This window comes from Artibeus jamaicensis, unplaced genomic scaffold (genome assembly GCF_021234435.1).
Source record: "Artibeus jamaicensis isolate MK-2021 breed Jamaican fruit bat unplaced genomic scaffold, CSHL_Jam_final scaffold_474, whole genome shotgun sequence".
Lineage (NCBI taxonomy): Eukaryota > Metazoa > Chordata > Mammalia > Chiroptera > Phyllostomidae > Artibeus > Artibeus jamaicensis.
In genome coordinates this window covers 18,898,523-18,921,992 of record NW_026522046.1, presented here as the reverse complement: position 1 = coordinate 18,921,992, position 23,470 = coordinate 18,898,523, and the positions used below count along the sequence as shown (strand labels likewise).

Sequence of the window (23,470 nt, the reverse complement as noted above, 5' to 3'; positions counted from 1 at the left end):
GACTGTAGCTGACAAACAGGACGTTTCTCACAGGGGCTTCTGGTGGAGAATAAGCCAGGACAAAAATTAACCGCAGGGAACAGGCTGCCTCTCTAGGCCCAGGCACTTGCCAAAGCAATGACACAGAAGCAACCAATCAGGGCCAATGACTGTGTGGGCGTGTCTCGGAGTGAGGGGCAGCAAGGGATCTTTCAAAGTCCCGCTATAGTTCTTGAATTTTACTGTGCATCACCAAGTGTAACGTAAGTTTACTATTTTTAAGAATAAAACTTTAAAATTTTTATTTGGAATTATTTTGAGTTTCTCTATTCAGTCATCTTAAAAATCAGCGTATGTTTTTGAAAGATTATATTGTTATATGTTTTGTTTTTTCCAAGGAGAATTTCCCAACTGTAGTACTCTGCCTGAATACCTTAAATTTGTATTTTTCCTCTAGATATGTTTTTAGATTGTGGATCACGCCCACCAAGGTTCAGTATGATCCTGTGTCCCAAAGAGTGACCCTTTTCGACTTCTGAAATGTAGAGAGTGATCTCCTGCCCCTGTACGACCCCGGTTGTTCTCCGTAACTATCAGAAAAATAGTGATGGGTAACTGGTTTTCTAGTGTCTTTGCTACAAAGAGTTCCTTCATCAATTTCTAAAAAATATACATATTTTTCTCTGTAAGTACTTTTAAGAGATTCTCTTAATATATGTCTAATTTTTAATTTGAAAATAAACTAGTTAAAATTGGCTTGTTGTTGTACTACTAGCTTTCACGTGTCTGTTTTTGGTGACCTTCTAAAACCCAGTGACCCCTCACTATAGGGTCTCATAGAATTCAAGCTACTCACTTCCTAAATAGTTGTACACCTCACTTTACAAGTTCAAGTTAAATTTCAGTTTTTATTATTCGTTCTAGTTTTAATTTTCTAACAGCACTAGTCTGTACTTCCTTAAATATGACTGATATCAACATAAAAGGATATCACTCATTTGATTTAGTGTGGATTCACTTGATGGATATCTCTTATGTGCATTGTCAGTAAAACCAATTACATAGAATGTGCATATTTACTTGAATTTTTACTTCATATCTCCCAGACGAGTGTCTCATTAGTAATATTATATTCCTTAGAATAGTATATCCCTAAGGACATGTAGAGTTCTTCATACTATTACAAGATAAATGTTCATAGACTTTACCATTCTCCATAAGTAGGAAAGAAATATTTTAAAATTGTATCTGAACAGTGTTCTCTTGTGTCAAGGGCATGGTGCTGGTGGGCCTCTGGAATTGCGTAAAAGCCTAGGCTCCTGTGATTGTTTATCAAGTCATCCAGGGTAATTGATCATAGATTGTTGTTTGTATCTGTCTCACGGGCTGAGAAAGCAGCTGGGGGTCTCTAAAACCCTTGTGAGCTCCAAACAGTAGATCATGTGACAGCACCGCTCACTGCCGGAGGCCGTTGCCTCCCAAGCGCACCCCTGCCACGGGGAAGGAGTTAGCAAGTCCGTCTGAGCTTCCCATTGGATCCTACTGACCCCCATTTCAGGGCCGGGATGGAGAAGAGCAGAAGCGAGACCAGACACCTCAGGTTTCTCTGGGTCGGCCCCAGGGATCAGGGGTAAGAGGGAGGAGAACCCTGGAAAAAATGTATATATCCAAAAGTTGTGTAATGAAATACATGCTTCTCAATTATAAAGTTCTCTTGCTCTAACAAGGCTGTGGAAGCATGCGCTGCAAATCTGACTGCGTTCCCAGCAGCGGCGCGAGCCATCCAGGGAGTTCTACTAAAACAGTCTTTCCTCTGCCTCATGTGTATTGGATAGTCTTTGAGCACAACCAAAATGACCCTTTGCTAATTCATCAAAAAAATGTTTGTAATAATAAGGGAAACAAAGGTGATTATAAACTGCTTTTTAAGGATGAGAAAGTAATTTGGTTTAAAATTACAGTTAATTTGGTAACTGTACGCTTCTGCATTTAAATCAGTGATTATAAGTGTAAGCTTTTGCATTTAAATCAATGGTTATAAATGATATGTCTGTACAATTCAAGGGATGGAAAGAGCTGGAAAAGTTATCTATTTTTATATTAATTTTTTATCTTTAAAAAAATCACAGTTTGGAGGCTTGACTGAGCACTGGGAAACATTAAAACTGCAACTGAGAAAATTCAGTTAATTGTAATTCATTAGATGCTGTCCTTATTAAAAGTGAATTGATGTAATCCTTATATCAAAAGCCCTAAGGCACAAGGAAGCAAAATAGCTATGTGAAACTTAATGTTCTCAACAATTAAAGTCTACTAGAGTCCAGTGTTTTTCAAGCTTTAATGTTCAGACAGATCACCTTAGATCTTGTCAAAATGCAGATTCTGTTTCAGCAGGTATGGGGTCAACCTTAGAATCTGCATTTCTCACTGGCTCCCAGGGGGTGCCATGCTATTGTCCAGAGACCACCCTGAATAGAAAGGCTTGTGCCAGCCTTTTCTTTCAGTTTGACTGTCAGATAATTATTAAGCCCTTGCTAATTAAAAAGCAGCCATAGTGAGGGATTACAGAATGGTGTAATAGGACTTGCTATTCTAGACATTTTTAAAACCTTTTTTAAACAGTTTATTAAGATATAATTCATATACCATACAATTCATCTTTTTAAAGTATATAAGTCAATGATTTTAATATATTCACAAATATATGCAATCATACCAGAGTTGATTTTAGAACCTTTTTATCACCTCAAAAAGAAAAGCTAAGCCCATTAGTATCAACACACCCCCCTATCCTGCTTGACCTAATCAACCACAGTGCTTATTGTCTCTACGGACATCTCTTTTCTGGATTTTATATGAATGGAGCCATACGATATGTGGCTTTTTGTGACTGGCTTCGTTCACTTAGCATATTTTCAAGGTTCATCCATATTATAGCATCTGTCAGAATTCTGTTCTTTTTTAAGGCTGAGTAATATTCCATCGTATGGATAAACCACATTTGGTTCCTCCATTTTTAAGTTGCAGGACGCTTAGGTTGTCTCCACCTTTCAGCTATTACGAACACTACTGCTATAAACATTCATGTACAAGTTTTTGTATGTATGTATTTTTATTTCTCTTGGGTATATACCTAGGAGTGGAATTGCTAGGTTATGTGGTAACTCTACATTTGCTGTTTCTGGAATTTTTAATTTAAATAATGACTGAGATTTTAGAAATATCAGTACCTATATAGGTGTGCATAAGGATTAGCACATGGATTGACATACATCACATACTTGTCCTTATGAAAAGGTTCCATGGTCAAATAATTTGGAGGAATACTGCACACCCATGTCCTCTAAAGTGAAAGCAGGCCAAAGAAGAATCCTTTAATTTTGTTCAACCCAGGTTTCCCAAACATGTTGGGAAATCTTTGAAAGTGAGATATGAACAACTGAATAATTTAGTATTTTGTGGAATGCAATTTGGGAAATGGTTTAATTGCATGTTTTAAAGATAGACCACCTATTGGATAAGGCAGAAAGTGTATTCAGGGAACTTGTGTCTGACTTGGGAAGACCGAGGATGACTTCAGCTTGGGGTGAATTCTACAGGTGCATGGGGAGGGGTGTGGTTTCAGTGGGAGATACTTGAGTAGAGCAATGGTGGGATAAAAATGTGATTTCTGCATGTTGTTCTGGTCCTGATATGTAGGATGATATGGACAAAATAGAAGATATGGAGATGGCAGGGAGACCATTGGAATCATCCAGCTATTGACATCCATAAGACATATAAGAAGATAAGAACCAGTAATTTCTAATGAAATACTGGACACGAGGGGAAGGGGGAATGCCAAAGTCTTTGTAAATAAGATGATAAAAAACATGGAAAAATGATTGATAGTAGAAGAATATAGTAGAAATATTCTGAATAGAGTATTGGTAGAAATATGATAAAAAAGGCTACTGAATAGAGATATCACATGCCAACCAGATTTATTCGAATATTTATATAAAAATGACCACCGTTTATAAGAAAATTCCAGCCTATTTCTCACCATTTCTCATTGGAATGTCAGTGCGTGGTTTTCTGTATGTCTCTGCCAGAGGTTTTGATATCGGCATCTGGCAGGACCTTCTTATTATCTTCAGTATGGACTAGGCTCTCTGTTGCTGATTCCTGTCTTTCACCGTTACATCCTAAATTAAGTCAGTATTGAATTAATGAGAAGCAAGATTAAAGATGAAAAGTTTCCCTGAACGTTATTTTTAATTATGTTGAGGGAGCTATTTAGCACTGCTCATATCGTCTGTAAATTAGTACAACGACCTGTCTTTCATGCAACAACCTGTCTTTACTTTTGTTCCTGCTACTATCCCCACTGCTTTTCTTTTGTTGGATGCTATGGCCAAACAGAGTTGCCAGATGGTTTGCAAAATAGATGTGAGCAATGGCATTTTTTAAAAGATTCTTTATATACAAACAAGCTAACCAAAAAAAAAAGAGAGAGAGAGTGAGAGAGAGAATGTCCTCTTAAAAAGAAAAAGAAAACCTTTGCTTCAAACACAGACACACTCAGAATTTCAGGTCGTTAATTGTACACTTGTTTATATCAAGAGAAATGTGACACTTGTAAGTGATAGCTCTTAAATTAGGTAGAAATATGGGTCTCTAATATGTTCTATGTCATATGAACTCATGTTCCAACTCATGAAACATGCACACAGCCCCTGGCCAGCGTTCTTTCTCAGCTACAGCTGTTCCGCCTCCATTCTTTTCACAAGTGATGCTTTCTGATATCAGTGAAGATTTGCCCTGTTGCCCACGTGAGCTCTCATGGGAGGAAGTTCACTAATGTAGACATCATGAGGCCACTTTAGGGATCAGGTAAGATCCATTCACTGGGAACTCGGACTATACCCCCTTCCTTCTCAAGGGCCTCAATTTTCTCATCTGGAGAATAAGACATTTGGAATGGGAAATGTCAAAGCTTCTTCCAGGTTGTAAATTCCCTAATTCACAAAGTACAAACCTACAACTTTAAATCTAATCTAAAAGCTGGGATTCTGTGAATGAGGCCTGGAAGAGATCTCTGGAGGTTACGGACAAGAGAGAGACTTCATCCCTGACCCCTATGGCTTTATTAGTTCTGGGGCTACACAAAGAACCAAAGACATCTAATAAGATTTCTAGTAAAAGGATGGAAAAGAGCCAAACATAAGTAGCCATTAAACTTTGTCAAATATTATAGAAGCCATTGAGAAATTCCAACTGTCTTTAAGGCATAACTTTAAGATAACCTTTATTTTTCCCATATAAGTTTTGTTTCTCTCTCTCAAAAAAAATTATCTTGGCATTCTTCAGATCCAGCACAGTGTTAGATACCTACGACATACTCAATACATTCATGTCAAACTTATTGTCATCAGTCATTTGCATAGTCATTCTGCAGCAAATTTTAGACTAGAAAATAAAACACTGTATATTTCCTCAAAGAAATCTTTGAATTACTTGTAAATTAAAAGTAATGGTCTCAGTCTCAATAAACATTTCTGTAAAAATTATCTATTAATAAAAAAAGTTAAATTCCTTTTTGCCCCCCAAAATGGTTTACATTTTCTGTGCTGAGTTTTAAGAACTAAGTTCCAAATTATGATGGGATATGTAATTTGTATTTTAGCACAAATATTAATCAAAACTTTTATCATTCTATTTTCTGGGTATACTTTACACGTACTCACATAATTCAGTTAATAGGTATCACAGGTTAAAGAATGTATCAGAAGTAAAAGGTAGCAATTATAGTTTTAACGGGATGGTGCCTTTTAAAAAATTCCTCTTCATGGGTCATCTCAACTGTGTATATGATATTGTCATAAATGAGGGTTCCAGTGAGACCAAGTCAAGAATTTGAAGAGGTAAAGAAAATTAGATGTCTGCTGAAAGTCAACACAAGATCAATTAGAGTAAAAATAAAGAGCTAGCTCTGTTATCAGAGAACCTGGAAGAGCCAACCACTGCCTTAAGTTATGCACAGAGCTTAAACGTGGTTTGGCTCCCAAGGGTGGTTAGACAGAGCGCCGGAGAAAGAAGAGAGCCCAGCCTACCATGCCCAGGAGAAGGGGAGCCTTCAACCCACAAACTCTGAGAATCCCAGTTCTATGTGCCAGTAAATAAGCTAACATATCCTATTGAACAGCAAGGTTTATCTAACTAACTCCATTTGTTACATCTCTGTAACGGATTATAGTGTAAACTGTATCCTCCTGGATCTAATTGGGAGAGACAGGAACCACACAGTAATTTGAACATGGGAGATTTAATGCAGAGAATTGTTAAGTGTAGTAGGAGGCTGGAGTAAAGAGGGTTGGCAAGACTGAACTGGAGCATCAAGGAAGAGACTCCGGAAGTTGTTGGAAAGGGCGTGGCCGTGATTCAAAGGATGGCAGAGAGGCCACTGTGCTCCAGCAGAATTTGCTGGAACTATGACTTCCAAAACTTGCCAGAAATCTGCTCTACGATGCTGGAAAGAACTGTTCATGGAGAAGTGTCTCATTATTCTACTATTGCCTAAAGGGTGTGTCAGGCGAAGCTGCCTATCACTGCCGCAGCCAGGAGCTGAGAAGCTGCCTGCACTGTTGGAGCTGGCACTAGCGAAGCTGTGATTAATCATGGCAACCTAACGCCAGAGAAGCTGACCACTCCATATCACCAAAGCTGGATAATAGGAACACGTGCACCCCAAGAGCCAGGTGCTAGCGAAGATTTCCGTGCTAAGGGAACCAGGTACTGGAGAAGCTGCATCAGTAACATGCCTAGAAAATATGCTAGAGCCAGGATGGAAAACCTCTTAATCCACAGTGTCTCTCCAGTGCCCTCTACTGGCAAGGTTTAACATCATGTCTGCAGAGAAAGGAAAATTGTTCAAAGGGCCCAAATTCATTTTCACAGAGAGGGCAAAAAGTGAATTGAGAACTGGTAAGTAATACATTAACAATCACTACAACTGGCAACTATACTCACCCCACCCTATAAGAGAATACTCAGTACATGTCCTTTGGCGTGTAGATTTGGGAACTGCCAGAAAGCAAAGTGATTTCCCCCATCCATTGCCAACTTGGTCATGTGACTTACTTGGGCCAAGAGCGTTTGAGTAGAAGTGATACAGCACCAATTGTGAGCAGAAGTTTTAAATGTGAGCGTGTAGTTTGTAGGAGACCATTCTGCCACGGCGTGGGCCCAACCCCCATTGGCAAACATTTACTGCAAAGTAACTTCCTAAAATCCATACTAAACCTTCTAAGGACCAGTGTAACCTCTTCAACCACTGTTGCCTTTTCATTTGCAAATATCCCTCTTCTGTGCTGGGATTAGTGGCATTGGCTCCTTTGTTTTCTGTAAAAGGCAATCACCTAAAGCAATCTGTGCACAGTAAATGAGGACCATCGTGTAATGTGCCGAGAAAGGGCCAAGGCTTTTGCTTTTTTTGAGAGAAAAGCCATGCTGTCCCTTTTCCTCCACCAGACTCGGTAGTCTGTGTAAATGTCTCATTTCATCCATAATGACCCGGACACTGCGGGCTGGTGTCCTCATCATAGTTCAGCCTGGCCTCCACACCTTTTCCCTCTGTGGTGAAGAAATCAAGTCTCAGACTCTTTCACCTGAGTCCCAGAATAAGGTACAGAGCTAAGCAGAATCACAGCCAGCCCAACCACTGGGAGAAGCAAAGGTATTGATGGTTATGCAGCCCTGAGGTTTTTATGATAAGAAAGATGACTCTTGCTGTTCCTATGCTTGACACATAACTGGTTTTTATTTGGTTAATTATGACCATGCTGCATAAATTGTAATGTAGACTACAGAGTTACTATCTGATTTTACATATTTATTTGCACTAAGGAGGGAGGACAGACAAATCCTGTCCTTGGCTTGAGGAAAATTTATTCCAGCAATGTCGACCCAAGAGAATTCTCAACAGGCAACTACCTGGTATTTGCTCAATGACCCTAGGAGAAGGGCAGAGATGGAAATGTTATAGTCACGGCTTCTTTATATGGAGGCCCCTCCACAAAGCTGACATGCCCATCTCTTTGCCAGTGTGAACGATCAGCTGTCAGGAGTATCATTTACTTCATTTTTACCTTACTTTAATCCAATGTTGCCAAACCACTTGGGGCCCTGGGTAGTGGTCTATAGTTGGGTAACTTTCTGTTCTTGCCTAGACCTGGTAGACTTCTATACAACTTTCTGTGGAGGAATTTTTTTATTCAAAGTGTTGTGTCAGTTCTTCTGTCACTGAGTTCAGCTGTCACTGTACCCTGACAATCCCATACTCACATAGACTTTTCTTCTCATATTGATTTATTAGGAGAAAATTGCTTTCTAACTCACGGTTGTACTAGCCATTATAACTATAATTGATCTCTTAGTACATTGCTATTATAATCATTATTATATTTGGTAATATGAAAGCAACCTCCAACAATACACATGCCAATCTGAGAATAGATTTTTCAGCCTTATTCAGCTGAAAAATCATGCTGTTACTCAATACAAAATGTAATTAAAATTAGAAATAAAATTTTATGTGCTATGATTTTATCACTGAATGTTTTAAAGTATTGTTCAACTACCGACTTGCATGTAAAATATATGTAGAATTACAAAAAAAATTGAATAATGCTAACACTTTGAATATGAGGAATATTATTTTCTTATATGCATTACAAATACTGGCTAGGGTTTTCAGACCCCATTTCTCTAATGATGATGAGTTGCAGGACAAATTTAATTTGGGCAGGTGAATGAAAGGCATCATTTGGTCCTACAAAAGACCACAAGGTCTAGTCTAGTCTCTCCCACTAAACTTGTAGAATCTCAGTTTTCTCATTTCTGAAATGGAGATGCTTATATCTGCCCTGCCTAACTCATAGTGATTTTTATTTTGAGACTCAACTGAAATGCGAAAAAGATATGTAAATAGTAAAGGTGTTTGCAAATGTGCAAGTTTTTGATACTATGAAATGACTGGTGATATGTTGATATCTCACTAAATCACATTAACCTTACAACCTACATGAGTGTAGGACTTACTTAGAAGAGTGGTCTTCAAACTATATCCTGTTACAGAAAGAAACACAAAGTATTGGGGTAGGCCTTAAAGGTAAGGGTAGATGAAAATGGAATTTCTCCTTCTTCTGAAGTCATCAGTAACCCTGTTGGTTTGAACATAGCATTAACTATTTTTTTCAGATATCTTAAAATGGTATGGAAACCTCAAATATTTTCTAGTATTTTTGAGCAAACTGAACTATTAACTGACTGTAAATGGGTCACCTCATTCTTAACCTTAAGCATGGCAAAAGAGTACATCTAATCCTTGAATGTGCTTGCAAGAAATAGGAGGAGGAATACCATGTTTGCCAGGCTGTGCAATTTGACTTTCAGTGGAAATGTTTGGTTGGGTAAATCTTACTCTGTCCCTTACCTTGCCTGCTGTGTGATATAAATTCTTTGCCTACTAATCACAAATCTCAAGATCTGGAACATAGGGTCCCCTAGAACAGGCTATATATTTTTTATTGCCACCTTGCGTCAAACTGATGCCATTTTTCATGAGAGAACTAATAAAAGTCATATTTTGTATTGAAACATCCCTGTATTTTATGGACCCATCTGATAGATCCTTAATAAAGTCCTAAAACAATTTTAATAGAGTTTACAAGAAGCTCAGATCTGCTAGCACTCCCATCAACGGCCCAATGTGAAGCATTAGAATGTAAATTATCTGTAAAATGTTAGTGGGGTTGTTTAATATTAACAGACTAGCTGAAGGACAGGATTACTATTTAGAGTAATTTGACAACAAATTGCATTTTGTTCTCATTTTCAAAATACAGACATGTATTCATTTCCACAAATAGGTGGTTCATTGAAAATGCCAACATTTCTCAGTGATTCCGCATGAGAAGAAGTAGTCGATTAAAATAAAAATACTGGTCAGCCTGGGAAAACACAAATGCCTTACAGATAGCACCGTGCTCACACAGAGTTTGCTTGGTTGACTATACTCCGTAAAACAAAAGAGCCAGAGTCTCTGCCCTTTCCAGTGTTGACAGAAAGGGCAAGCATAAGCAAATTCATTTTTACAAAGACATATGATTGTCTTTTAAATACAATTGTCTTTTTTATTGGCTCCTCAATCTGGGAGGGTGTTCTCTGGACCTCGGGTGTATTTACTAAAATATTTACTTACCTAGACCTTATTACATTAATAAAAGATGTTAGCAAATTAAAACATGAGACAATTACCATTGTTGCAATGAAAACCCATCTGCACTGTATTAATCCTTATATGTTTGTGGCCGCCTGTGTGTTAGTGAGAATTGTATTGAAAATATTTGAATGAATGTACAGTAAATTATTAAAAATGTGGCTTCGGATTCTGGAAGGATGGGAGAGGGCAGTCAAAAAGGGAAATTAAGAATTATGAAATTAGAGTGAACATTAATAATGCATTCTTGTTCATTTTTATTAGTTTCTAAATCATATGTGTCTAACCCTTAAATCTATCTCTTTTAGCATTCTAAGCATGTGTCCAAAATTATTTTAAGTTCTTGGAGACCATTAGGTCAGACGTAAGGCAAAGTAACACACACATCATATTTGAAATCATTTCTCCTCTGGCTTTCATCAGCGGTCCTCATTGCTTCATCCGTAACGAGACAAGGAGGACAAAATGAGATCAATTAACATCCTGGGCTCCTGGGTACATTTGAGTAAATGACAGCTTCTCCTGCCTGCAGAGACAATCTGGTTTCCTTGGGAGAATTACTTACTTTACTCATACAAAGAGGTGTGTTCCCTGCTCTCTGTGAAAGGTAATAATAATTACAAGGCCTGTTTTCACTTTGATGTATCTGTTTGCTTTTTTGCTTGTTGCTTCTGGGCTATTCTTGTAAATGTTACATTCCAAACACCACCTTATATGATATCTCTATATGCCAAGCAGCACCTGGACTTTTGAAATGACACTTTGTACCTGACTCCATCCCCCTTGTTATGTTCACCGTACTCTCTGTGACCAAATCTGCAACATTTTTTAAATTCTGTTACTCAGTTAATTTTAGTTTGCTATTTTCAATATTAAAAGAGTCAGAAACACCCCCTTTCAGATTAATGACACCCTTTCAGGATGATTTGGGGATTTATTTTCATATCTAGATTACTATTCTTTTTCTGACGCTAGAGAAGTCAAATTTAGGATCATTTAGGTGGATTCATCAAATGATTTATAATTTGGAACCACTTACTCCAGGCTTTAATTTGTTTTTTTTTACATAAATTAAGGGCTTTCTTAAATTTTCAAAGAATAGCTGGATTTAATGAGCTTATTTGTTTTAATGAAGGTAATTTACTAAGGGCATTGCTAACTATATCTTTATTTTATAACACTTATTATATAAATAAACATACATAAAACATATTTTCATTAATATGTAGCAAAATTTGGTTCCAGAAATATATATATATATAATTCAAATTTTCTTCCTCTCTGGCATGTAGGCAATATGATATATAATCGTAATAAAATAATTTTGACAGTTAACGGAATAAAACTGTATGCTTCTACAGTGAGGTTAATGAGATGAGGGGTTAAGCCTCCCCAGGTAGCCATTGGAAGTTTCTCAGCTGGGTGAGGATCCAGATCTGTTCTGGTCCCAGATGAGTTCTGGTGCTCTAGGTGGCAGTCGTGTGCTCCACTTAAATATCAATGGAGAGAATTCTGGGCCCCACGGGGAGGTGGGACTTCAAGGACCATGGCAGTGATGTCAGGAGTGCCTCTGTATATGGCTGCCCAGGGACCCTGGGCCAGGCGAGCACTGGGGTCACAGCAAGATAATCATTGTATTTATTGCCCAAACTGGGGCACTCTGGACAATAAATGGTAACATGGGTGTTTAAACATCTATAGTGAGAAACATTGAAACTTAAAAAGTGGTCCATGTCATAAAATACATATTTGCAATTTGTAGCAAATGAGGTGATAATAAATAAAACACCAGGGGAGCGAGGACATTCAGAGTACCCATCTCCTACAGCAAGTTTTCTCGGCCTCCCACAAATGAGCCTGGAATTTCCTAGGTTCTTCTCCCACCAACCCTGTCCACTGAGGCTACAGCAAGAGGACTGTTGGAGCCAAACTTCCCCAGAATTTCAGAGCACAGGTGGCTGCAGCTGGTGTGTGGGTAACATCTTTATCTCATGGAATTGTTGGGAGTGTTAAAGTGAACATGGGATAACACACCGGAAACACCTACTCTCTCGCCTGTCTAAGGGCCTGAAACACGTGAGCTTCCGTCCCCTTCTTTTTTCACCATTCACTTCACGCTTCCACAAAATTCACACAAGAATCACTTCACTTTACTAACTATAGTTAGTAGTTCACACATTTGTCTTATGAGATGCAATGTCTTTGAGTACAGCCCCCTTCCTGTCTACCCAGCGCCCAACACACTGCGGGAGCATAGAAAATAAATGTTGGCTAATTGAATGTTTTTGGCTCTGTCTAAGGAAGAGTCTGCCTGCTCTAAAGAGAAGGAATAATGTATCGTGGAGGATGGCAGTTCATTGGGTTCGCCGAGCTGGAGGGCACCCACTGTTAAAGGCATGTGACTTTCTTCGTTCAGAGCGAGGAGGCCAGCTTGTCATGAATTTGCTATTCTAAGTAGATCTGCTTCCCAGGCACGCATTTCACTATGAAGAATAGTCAGATTTTTAGGCTACTAATATATCCACACATAGGAATTCATTGGAACCTATAAGCCCTTGGTCTCTCAGGCCCTCTGTGTGAACCAGCACACACAAACGGCTGAATCAACCAAGCCGAGAGTCGGAATCTGACGAAAAGAGCAGGGCCAGGCTCTTGGAACACTGTCCGCTCACCTGTGTCTCCTGGGCCCTCTGATGAGGCACATTTTCACCCTCTCCAAGTGAAAATAACAGGTCGCAATTTGTTTTTACTCTTCCGGGAGGTCACTGCTTTACACCCAAATATGATTTTTGTTTTCAGTTGTTTTCACCCTGAAGTTTTACATTGTAAGTAAACATTTGTTGTTGGATAATACTTTGTAACTCGCCTAATCTACTATATAAGTAGAAGGTATTATTATTTCGGTTTCCAGTTGTGAGGAAAATGGAGCTTAGAAAAAGTAAAACATTGGCTCATGATCAGTAAATGATGGAGCCAGCCTTTTTTGAAAACTCCAAATGTAACACTTTTTCTGCAGTACCACCTACCTCCATGTACATATTGCCCAAAGATATTGATAATCCCTCCGGTGAAGAATTTAAATTAAAAATATGCTAGCTAATATTTTTTTAAATTATCCCCCTAATAAATATAATATAAATTTGATAAGAGTTTGGTAAAAGGCCATTCCATTGCATATAATTTGTTACTATTATTTACTTGTAGGAGTGTGACCTAGATCCCCGGTTTACCGGATATGTTTTAATGCATATTCCAAACTGAGTTAAAATCTGTTGAAACATTTCTAGTCTGCTTTGATCTGTTTCTGGGTCAAGGCTGATGTTTGCAGACACTCTGACTCTGGAATTATTGAAAGGTTTTATTAATGAGTCTCTCTCAAGCTGTTCATCAGTGAAAATAGCACAAATGCATATGGATGGCAGTGTCTGTAGCGCAGTCTATCATCATGCCCAGCTTTCCCAGAAGACCCGGGAAGTTTGGCACAACCCACTCACATTGCACAGCGACCCAATTTAAAGCTGTATATATTTTTTCTCCAAACAGACATATGGGTGGAAGCTGGCCAGTAGAGGAATTAAGGGACACATGAGATGTAGAACAGTAGATTGGAAGAATATTAACATTAATAGAAAGCAAACACCAATGGCTATAGATTTGGATCATTTCTTTTCATTTTACCTGCTCCTTTGAATCTGTTTACAGATCTTGACCGATGCTCTGGGAGGGAATAGTACCTTCTTCCCTTTGTCGTTCCGCTCTCCCTCCCTCTTTTCGTTCCTTCAAAATTTTTTTTCCTCCTTTGTAAAATATTTTTAACATTATGCATCATAATACACTTTGTTACATCTCTGTTTTAGTTAAAGTCCTCATTATCAAAAATATATATGTTTTTATAGAGTACTTAGAAAATACAGATTTTCAGAAAAGATGGCAGGCCGCATTCCCATATTAAACTCCATCCTCTCTACGCATATGACAGTGGTAAATAAAATGCATTTTTAAAATTAAGTAAGACTAGCCAAAGTAAAAAAAAATAATTAAAATAACATAAAAAGAGACAAATGTCCACATAACAACCACAACAAAGAAAGAAGCAGAATCAGAGGAGTAAGTTGGAGGGGCCGAGCTGACAAGAGGTCAGACCCTTGGGCTCCGGGTGTGGAAACAGGCAGGGCGGCAGGAAGTGGACAGACCCGAATGATTGAATGGTGAGTGTGTTAGTTTGTTGGGCTGCCATAGCAAATGTCCACAAGAGAAATTTGCTGTCACGGTGTTGAGGCCAGCAGTCTGAGGTTAAAGAGTAGGCCGCAAAGCCGTGTTCCCTCTGAACGTGCTTAGGGAAGGCTCTGTTGCGGGCCCCTCTCCTAGTTAACGTACCTCACGGGTACCCGACAGTGTCCACTCACCTGTAGAGGCATCATGCCACTTGCCCACCCTGTCGTCACGTGATGCGCTCCCTGTGTGAGTGCCATTCTTTTCCCATGGCATTCTTTCTGCAAAGATACTCATATTGACTTTGAGACTCACCCTACCCTGTCTGACCTCACCTTGACTAATTACATCTGGAGTGACCCTATTGCCAAATAAGATCACATTCTGAGATGCTGGCTGTTAGGACTTCAACATAGAAATTTTGGGAGGACACAGTTCAACCCATCACAACAAGAAACCAAGGGCCAGGACAGGATTTCCCTGCCTTTAAAAGGAACCTGACTCAAGCTGTTTGTTGTCATTTGCATGCCTCCGATGATGACAAGGAGTCAGAAATAGGCCAAATCACCTACTTTTTCAGAGATTGTGTCTATGATAGCCCTGCTGCAGTAGTGTATGTCCCCTGATCTAAGGCGTTTCTTGTTCTGAAGAGCAGGTACAGGTGATGGCAAAACTCATACATGGAGAGCAATGAGCTCAGAGACACAGGACAGAAAGCAAAATGCTTTCATGCACATTGAAGTCAGTATCTAAAATTCTAAACCACACAGAAAATCAATATAAAAAAATTTAATCAGTGCCCTGGCCAAGTGGCTCAGGTGGTTTGAGCCTCATCCTATACACCAGAAATTATGGATTTAATTCTGGGGCAGGGTATGTTCCTAGGCTGAAGGTTCGATCCCTGGTTGGGGCACATAGGGGAGGCAATCAGTCACTGCTTTTCTCTTCTCTTCTCTTCTCTTCTCTTCTCTTCTCTTCTCTTCTCTTCTCTTCTCTCTCTCATCTCTCTCGCTAAAACTCAGTTGGTAAAACTCAACTACTTAGAAGATGACTCTTGTTCTCTCAACAAGTAAATAACATACCAGTCATAAGTGGCTTTTAAATAAGTATGTTCAAGATCCTCAAAGATGAAAAGAAAAAATAAGAAGAAAAAATAGTGAAATAGAAACTGGCAGATATGAATCCAAAAAATGGGAATCATAAAATAAAACTCATAGAAATTGTGTATATAGATATATATGTATAAATTAGGAATTGAAAGACGGTGTTGAAGATTTCATTTAGCATATACATAATCAAAAGATGTGAAGAAATTAAAAATGTGAGAAAGGGTTAACATATAAATGTATTGAGAAATTTCATGTAAATATATTGGGAATTATCTTTAGAAATAGGAGATAAGTAGTAGAGATATTGTTACGGGAAATGAAGCGACCAGACACCGAGGGATTCTGGAGTACGAGGTTTATTCCTTTTCTTTACGTGCACGGGCTCAGAGGAGTCAGTCTCCAAATTCTGAGCCCCGAACAAAAGATTCTTGGGGAATATATAGATTAGGGGTCTTCCTATCTACGTGGCAAAGCAGGATACAGAAGCAGAATGCGGTAATTAGTTCTATCTACGGGGCAGAAGCAGAGTTCAAAGGCTAAATGTGAAAATTGGTTCTTTCTGTGGGGGTGCTAGCCCTAGTCCTAGTGACTTTCTGGCTCTCTGCTTTATCTGCTCTTCCTAGATGGCCTTATTGTTCTCCTATGGCGCCTGGGGTCTTGGGTGAGTAAAGGTCTCCTGGGACCTCTCCCTTCATTTCCAGTCCTCACTATCCGGCCACCCGCCCTCCCAGACGGCCCCATCATTCTCTCTAGGGCGCCTGGGGTCTGGGCAAATAAAGGTTAAACAGAGGTTTTTCAAAGTTTCCCATATCAATATAATATTTGAAGAAATAATGGCTGAAAAATACCTTCCCAGAATTAGAGAAAGACAAATATTTTCAGATTAAAAATGAACACTAACTGTTGTAGAGATACTTCAAATTAAATTTATACTGAATACATTATAGTGAAACTTCAGAACATCAAGAATGAAGAGGAAATTCTAAAAACAACTGAATGGGAAAGGCAGATTATCTAGAATGGCAGAGAATTTGTCATAGTAGAGTCTAGAAAAAAAGTAGAGGAAGGTCTTCCAAATAGTAAAGAATATACAATCAGTCCTCGTTATTTGTGAATTACACATTTGTAAATTCATGTACTCACTAACATTTGTTTATAACTCCTAGGTCAAGACTCATAGTGCTTTCATAGTCATTTCTATACATGGGCAGAACAGTTTATAATTCAAGTGATCCAATGAGCATGTTCTCTCCTAGGTCAAACTAGGCAGCACTCTGACTTCTTGTTTCAGCTTTTGTTCTTAAAAAAGTGTTCTTTTATCACTTTAGTGCCATTTTTATGTTTATTTTTTATTTTTTATGCTCTCCTATGCTTATTTTTTAAATTTTTAATTCTATTTTCCTAGTGTCACTTTTTAAAAATATATATTTGTACTCTTTGTTAGTGATTTGCTTCTTAAAATGGTCCCAGAATATAAATAAATGTGGTGTCTTTAAACAGAAACTCACATAAAATATTATGTACCAATTGGTTGGTGAAAATGTTATAACCAGAGGCTCACAGCAACCTCACTCTGTATTCTGGAACAATAACTAAAATCTCATCTAGGAATTAAAAATCCAAAGGAACCATATTCTTCATACACATGAATAGGGCATTGCATCCTTAGCAACAACACGTAGACACTATATCAGTCTGCTTATGTTACCTAATGTTTAAATAGTTTAAAAATCAGGTTTGTGCCCACATTGTCCTTTGTGTAGTGAAGAACCCATCTGTACAAAACATCTCATTCTTTCATTGACCTAGGGAAGACATCAGTTTTCTTGGGTATTACTTGTTGTTTAGAGATTTTTATGTACTTTGAGTTCAAAAGAAACTGTCTTCATAAAAAGGCATTTGCTATTTTTCTTTCAAACTGTGTATGCCTTTGCAGGCATTTTTCTACTTCCATACAGTGTTAAGACTTCAGTGCAGCCCAGAGAAGGAACATTTGTTTTGCTGATAACAAGAAGCACCTGCTTTCCATGGGAGATCAATCATTATTTTATGTATTTCTTATTCAGTAATCATATTTTTAACATGTGTCATGCCTGCTGAGAGAACATTCAGGGGTTGTCATAGAAAAGGACTGGACACAGCTTGAGTTTTGAAAGAGCAGACCTTCAACTGGAAAAAAAAAAGGAATCCAGCATTTTCTTTTTTTAGTGATTTTGCTATTATAATAATAATGGGTTTTATGGAGACAAGTAGAGTGTAGATAAAACTCATATTTGTTGGATGGAAATTTTGTGTGTTAAGTGGGATAGGGCAGGCCTCCGGAGAAATTTTAAGATCTCTTTCTTACTTCGAGCTTTTTGTTGTTGCTTCCACTCCGAAGTGTATTTTCACCTTTATCAACACCTGTTCAGAGCCCAATGGTCTCCACCTTATCAAAAGCAGAGCCAGGGAAGGATGTGATATTGCTGATTTAATTCTCAGCATTACTAGAAGTAAACTCTCCCTGAGAATTTCATATTTAATTCTTACAGCTGGTCTTCGCTTTAAAATGTTTCAGAAATTCTGAAGTAGGAGAGAGAGAGAGAGACTTTGGAAGAATCCTCCTACAATCCCCCTAATAATAATGAAAATAATAAAAATAATTATCAAATGCTAACATTTATTGACTTTTCACCATGCCACGCTCTGTGTGTCAATTACTTTAATCCCCCAGACAGTCCTACAGGTTGGGCACTATTACGCAGCTGCATGTTTATAGATGGTAAAAGTTTAGTGAGCTTCAGTAACCAGCAGCTCAGGGTCAAATGGGACGTTGTCAAAAATGCACATTCTCCGGCCTCCACCCCAGACCTGAAGAACTAGAAACTCGGGGGTGAGGCCCAGCAATGTGTTTTAACAAATCTGCCAGGTAAGTTGGATGCTGTGATGTCTGGAACCACTGCCCTGAATTGTGGCTCTCCAGTGGAACTTTTCAGGAGGGCCGCTTTTGCTTTGTGTGAGAGATCAGGAAGGGTGTCGTGGTTGTTTCTGTGTTCCTGGACTTCAAAATGCGCCTGTGTCCTGGGAGTGTGTAATGAATGCACACTGCACAGTTGTGTATGAATCTGTAACGATTCACCCTGCGTAGCTCTATGGAGGGTGGCAAAATGATCCGGTAATTCACAAGCCCACTTTAACCGGATGTGTTTTCACTTGGGTTGGAAGATCTGTAACTTCTTTCCAGCAAAGATCAGGCTGTGGAGATGCTGGGACCAGTGTGCAGTGATGGGGAGTTTCTCTTGTGACGTGGAGCATTCGTCTTCAGACCCCAGGGCCTGAGCAGGACGCTGATTCACTGTGTTTGTGTTCTGACAGAGCGGGCGTAGGGTTTGGAGGGCAGACCTTCCGCTCTATGCGAGGTAGTCGCAGAGTCACAAGTAAGTTTCCCTGCAGGCAGTTCACCAACACATAAAACCTAAGCATCGAAGTTTGAAATACTAATATAAAGCAACAAGAGAAACCACGTTATAAAGCAGGTCATATAAAATAAATTGTGCAGACGGTTAGTAGATAATGTGTTGTCTGTTATTGTACCCAGAGCACTAGAATAAGAGTCAGCAGACCAGGGCTCCCGGCTTCTGTCTGCCGTCTTCTTGCCACGTGCTGAATGCTGAACCCCTTAAACTCCTGAGCCTCTGTTTTTCATCTGTAAAAAGCCATTCCGACTTCATTAGTTTATTAAGGAAATCAAAAAAAACAAAATGGAAAGGTATTTTTACTGTAACATGATTTCCTTAAAGTAATAAAATCACAGCCTTATAAATAATGCAACTTTAAAGACAAGAGGGCACCATGCTAACAACAAATGCAGCTCTATACCTGTGGTCTACCTAAAAAAACCACACAAATTAAAATATTACTGCAGTTAAAAAAGACAGATTAAATTTATAAAAAAGAAATTCCTCAGTAAACATAGGACTTTACAATAAGAAAGTATTCTAAGAGATTTGTGTAATATGTTAATGAGCATGTTCCCTGTGCTGCAGGTTTGTTCCTCCCTTTCTATGTTTAGAAATGTTTGTAAGACCAGTTACTACATTATTCTCTTTTCCCCCATATCAATTGAAATAAACTGAAGTTTAAGGTCTTAAACTCTGAGTTTAGTGTGAGGAAATAAACAATAATTTTTTAAAAATTCCAGTTGCTCCAAATCAAAAGGAAAGTTTTCAAAAATTAAAAGCCTTACTTTTGAGATGACATTTTGATAATGTATGATTTAAGTTAAAAAGATGTGCATTAAATTTCTGTGAAAATATGAGAATATTAGGTATGTATTTTGATATGAAATATTTTACAATATCAAAAGTATTTCTCTGGGTTCAAAACATATCTGTGAACAATTAAATTTGTCAAATCCTATTATTAGAATTTTAATAAAGAAATAAAATGGCACTCAATGATAAAATTTACTCTCAAATAATATATTTTAAAAATAAATCTTTAATATTCTTATTTTATAATTATACAAAATATTATTACTCATTTCAATATATTTTTTAATCTATTGTATTCAGAGTTTATTACAATTATAGTTGAAGTTTTATATGGGTGATTACTAATAAATATGTTTATCGATTCAGTTAAACAGAAATGTATCAGCTATTATTATTTCTATACATATATATATATAATCTATACTTGGAGTGTTTCTTAACTATGGCTGTTAAAGTAATCTTTTCTATATGTTGTTTTATGTATCTCTTGGTTAAGAATTTTTACTCTTTTATTGAGGAGCAAAAGATATTTCTCAATCCATTCATTTTCTGTGGCTGGTCTAATAATTAAATTGATGTGAGACAGATTAACAAGAGAAAAATAAAATGTTCAATTATGTCTGTACAGGAGCCCCATAAAACTATGAGACCCTAGGGCAAGTCAGGCAGTTGAGGTTTATGTGCCATCCTGAGTTCGGGATGGCACAGGGGCCCGGGCCTTCCAGGGGGAGGAGGGTAATTCACAGGACACTAAGAAGCGCAGATGCCTGGTAATTAGATGCTCGCCCTGCCATGGAGATAGGTCATTCAGATAAAACTTATCTCTGGTAATAGCGCTCTCTGTCTCTGAGCTAAGCCCCACGATCTAAATTCTTATAGGTAGTTAAGAGAAAGGTAAAACTTTTTAAAAAATTTGTTAGGCCTTGATTATCTCTGGCTGAGAATAATCTATATGCCAAAGTGACATATTTTGGGGTGGCCTATTCCCTCCTTCTCTGTGTTTTCTCCTTTCTGGTTATAATGTCAATGGGGCTTTGTCCAGGATCCTGAATGACCTTAGCTCTTATTGTCAGATATAGGTCATTTTACTTGCGCTAATAAACCCCCAGCCCTCATTATTCTTTATCTCTCTTTAGTGTGAACAGTTTTTTGTTTTAACTTCATGAGAGCCTTACTCACAGAGGAAATCTAATAGTTTCTCACAATAGATTCCTTCTTAAAAATTAATTAATAAAATGTCTCAGAAAATATTATATGTCCAGAAATGTGTCGTATGCTCAGAGAAATATTCTCAATGTTTATTCCTAACATTTTACAATACTATAGTTTTTTGAAAAAAGTTTTTGTGAATGATTCTGTTTCAAATTTCAGTTCTAACCTGATTTTTTAAAGTAATCTGTCTGTTCTAAGATGCTCTCTTGGGGAGCAGACGCTAAGGTGGAGGTTAATGTGCACACACTTTGTTTAGAGGTACCCTTAAGATCAACGAGGTAGAAAGGAAGGGGGCAAAGGTATGGGCAGAAGGAGGAAAAAGGGCCAGATGCAGTCCCACAGAAACTTCAATGCATCCCAGGGATGTTCTGAAGCTGAGACAGCCCTGTACGATTGTGCTGGTGTGTGGCCAGAAGCTGGACTCTTATATACTGTGCATATACCAGTCTCTGAATTTGGGCTGCCCCAAGGAGGGGGCATATCCTAAGATAAAGAGACTGTCTTCAGCAAAGGCAGTTTCCTAAGAGAAGTGACAGCTAACAGCTGTCTATGGGCAGCACTCTTGGCCCCTGGGGTAGAAGTCCTTTATTTCTAAATGGGGAGCTGGGCAGCATTCACAGCACCCACAACACTAGACTACGTCGAGCAGAGCTGGACGTGTTCAACGAGGCTACATCAAGCTGTTCTGAGATGAGGAACATTCCCAGCCCTGGCACACAAAAAACCAGTGAGCAGGTGCTGCTTTCTTTTCCTACCTCTCTGCTTCCCTGACATTTTAGCTTTCTCTGCATATTTAGAAGACCGACCAATGATGTTCTTTGTTTCCTGAGCTTTTATGTATTACAAATCAACAGAAGAGTGTGGATAGATGTAACCGACAACGCTTTTGTTATATTGTTCTCTGTGTGTAGTTCTCCTAAAAATATTTGGTAGATCTTAATATAGTTTCTCCTTTGACCTTGTTTAATTTGAATGGACACTTTTAATTAGAGCCTGCAAAATTTCTAAATGTGCCATATGGTTTGCATAAAAGATTTAGAATAGAAGGAAGGATAATTATTGTCTGTGGAATATCTAAAAGAATGTTCAGCTAGCCAACTCTCAATTGTGATTCAGATGTAAAAGACAAACTGAAGGCATGGTAATCAGCTCTGACTGGTATGCAATAATTCTTCTCTGGCTCTTGTGGGTGAAAAGTTAGTAAAAGTAGTAAAGACTCACTTCCCTCGAAACCTACATGTTTTATAGTGGTCAGATGTCACTTATTCTATCATGTGTTTGTAGCAGTTACTTGGAAATCCATTAAACGTTGGAAAAAAAGAACATTCATGCTCTGATTACATAAAAATTTTGAAAAATCTTTTGTGTGGTAAATATTAACACTATTCCCTTAAATGCACATTTTGAACTGTGGGAACAGACTTTGCCTGTAGTCCATCTTAAGTTACTGAAGAAGTTACAGAAAACCCTAGTGAAAACATGGTTATAGCTATGACGTGGTATATAAAATATGTAATATATTAACTGTCTGATAAATAGAGGTTAGCAGCCAGATGCCATTGGAGATTTCAGTTCCCTGTTTTGGAGAAATAATGCATGTAATTTAAAAATATAGAAGTTACACATTCACATTATAATATATAGAAATAATAAAGGGAAAGCAAAATTTTCTCTTTAGTAACCCTTCCTACCCTTCGCGCTTATCCATTCTTCTACCTAGACGTAACTACCAGTATCACTTCTGTGCATCCTTTGTGGTCTTCTGAGCACTTGCAAAAAATGTATACATATGTACATCACTCTGAATATATCTGTGTATATGATCACAGATTATATACACATAGGAATGTTTAGACATTTCTGGGCATGTGTATGCACATATGTGTGATTAGAAATGTGTATACAGACAACACATGTACCCATATTATCTCATATATGCCTTAACCATCATTCAGGAAATTCCTCTCTGAGTATCATGTCATAGATAGATTCCCATGCCAGCGCATTTTAAAAGAGCTTATTATTTTAAAACTGTTGCATTATATTCCATATGGTGGATTTACCATTCTTACTTAACTTTTATAAAGCATGTAAATGTGTTCTTTAAAGAGGTCTTTGTTTGATTCATTGCTGTTCTTTTATTAAATAGGTAGATGATTTAGTTTATTTCATTATTTTCTCCCAAGATCAAAGTGATGTTTTTTCATGCTTAAATTTTGTAAGACTTTAAATACCACATTCTCATTTAGACAGTTATTAAAACTAGGACATTAATTGCGAAATAAATCTTTTATATTTTTAAAAACCACTTTTAAATCCTTCTTTCCCATATGCTCCTTTTCTCTGAAGCAGCCTCTTCTGTGATTTTTTCCCTAGAAATAAGTTCCTCTACAACATTAAATAATATGTAATTGAAAATGCCAGGTTCTTCCTAAATAGGTACA

The 23,470-nt window shown here is 37.9% G+C and overlaps 1 protein-coding gene across 1 annotated transcript in view; it reads left to right on the top strand.

Annotated features, from left to right (window-relative positions):
• Window positions 1–23,470, top strand: part of LOC128626259 (EGF-like and EMI domain-containing protein 1) — a 203,190-nt gene that overhangs the window by 62,842 nt on the left and 116,878 nt on the right.